This window comes from Bubalus kerabau, chromosome 16 (genome assembly GCF_029407905.1).
Source record: "Bubalus kerabau isolate K-KA32 ecotype Philippines breed swamp buffalo chromosome 16, PCC_UOA_SB_1v2, whole genome shotgun sequence".
NCBI classification, from domain to species: domain Eukaryota; kingdom Metazoa; phylum Chordata; class Mammalia; order Artiodactyla; family Bovidae; genus Bubalus; species Bubalus kerabau.
Window position 1 is genome coordinate 68,599,690 of NC_073639.1, and position 1,996 is coordinate 68,601,685.

The 1,996-nt window shown below is 47.2% G+C and overlaps 1 long non-coding RNA gene across 1 annotated transcript; it reads left to right on the forward strand.

Annotated features, from left to right (window-relative positions):
• The first annotated feature begins 242 nt into the window (after positions 1 to 242).
• LOC129629590 (uncharacterized) lies at positions 243 to 1,597 on the forward strand. The gene is made up of 2 exons (XR_008703286.1): positions 243 to 419; positions 839 to 1,597. It is a non-coding gene; the product is annotated as an uncharacterized LOC129629590 (long non-coding RNA).
• Positions 1,598 to 1,996: the final 399 nt, after the last annotated feature.

A 1,996-nucleotide genomic window follows, 5' to 3' on the forward strand; every position in this document is an offset into this window, starting at 1 on the left:
CTCCCAGGGTGGAGTTCTTCTGCTCTTCACAGGGCAGGAGGAGGGAGGGTTCTGTTGCTCCGAGGAAGCGCCTGGGTGCTGATACTGACTCTAGTTAGCATGCTGCCCGAGTACATCTCCTGCAGGCTGGCCATCTCTCAGCTGGGCGATAAAGTAATTTAACTAGGGCTGTCTTCCAGGCTAGAGCTCCTGGAGATTGCTCCCCATTTATCACAGGGGAAAAATCAGAACCCGCAGCTCCTGGGCTGCCAGCACCATCCAGGCTGCACGCTGTTGATCTTCGAATGGTGAAGTTCCGAGATGGGTAATGAATGGAGTCAGAGCCCTCACGCTCCAGCAGCTCTGAAGGCTCTTCTCAACCCAGTCCTCCACCTGATTTGAATTCACAGGCTTCTGCGTTTAGTCACCGGCAATGGGGTGTGAGTTGATGGACCCTGGGAGGATTCTCCTGCCTACAGATGCCTACTCTGCTGGCTTGCCATCATGTTGCTCCAAACAGAAGGGATAGGGTGGGGGTGTGGGGGCAGTTAAAGGAATATATTTTTAAAGTACTATTGCAATGTAATTGCTTATATGCAGGGGTCTGCGAATTTTTTTCTATAAGGGGTCTGATAGTTAAGTATTTTAGGCTTTGCAGGTGATTGCAAATATTTTAGGCTCTGTGGCAATTGCTTACTCCTGCTGCTGTAACACAAAAGCAGTCAGACAACATGTAGGTCAATGATTGTCGGTCTGTTTCAATAAAACTTTGTTTACAAAAGCAGGCAGTGGACTGGATCTGGCAGATGAGTTGACCTTGGCCTATAGCAGTACTTTTCTCTTTCCCTCTTTTCCACAGGACCTGATTTTCATTCTACCTCTCTGGTGTTCCTGGGAGACTGACTCCAGCCCCAAACACTGAAGGTGGATTTTGATTGGCTGAAGCTAATTAGCTCATTTCATTTTCCTGGACACTGGTTGGTTCAGGGGTGGGCATGTGGCCACAGTCCAATCAAAGTGAATGCCAAGACTCTTGCTTGTAATGTGGGGAGGAAGACACTCTTCCTTTGTGGACTGTGTGAGTTTTGAACATGAGATCTGGAACAGCTGCAACTGTTTTGCTCTTACGAGGAAAGCATTTTTGTGGATGACATCATCCAAAGACCAAGAGAATCAGAAATGAAGAGTGGGCCTTGAGACTTTCCGATCATATATTACTCTTTTTAAAAGGCCAGTTTGAGATGAGTTGTATGTATTTGTAGCAGTAAGGATCTTAATAGATTTTCATGTAGCTAAACATTTTGCTTTACAGATATTGCCTAATTTAATAGTTGTAACAACTCAATGCAGAAGGCATTCAAACCCTATTTAGCAGATGTTGAGACTATAACATAAACAGATGAAGTGGCATGTCCAGAGTCATGCCGTATAGACACCATCATGCATGACCATCTGGGACCCCTTCTTGACACCTGCCCCTCCCCCTTGACAACTGTGATTGGTGGTTCTTGAGAGGAGTATGTAATGCAAGCTGAGGCAATCAGAATCCTTCCCTGGGAACTGTTCTCTCTAGAACTGGAGGAAAATAGCCCTTTCTTCTCCAGTTCTGCAGCTCTCCTTTCTAGAAACTTCTTTCCCATCATTTCCACGAGATTATGGAGGGAGCCGTCATATTATGACATGACTGTCTCTGATCACAATTGATGAAACTGGATGGAAAAATGGACCCAAGAAGGACTCATCAGTTCTGTGGTTGTTTACATGTATATCCACAAGTCCTCAGAGATGGCAATGGCAACCCACTTCAATACTCTTGCCTGGAAAATCCCATGGACGGAGGAGCCTGGTGGGCTGCGATCCATGGGGTCACTACGAGTCAGGCACGACTGAGCGACTTCACTTTCCTGCATTGGGGAAGGAAATGGCAATCCACTCCAGTGTCCTTGCCTGGAGAATCCCAGGGACGGGGGAGCCTGGTGGGCTTCCGTCTATGGGGTCGCACAGAGTCGGACACGAC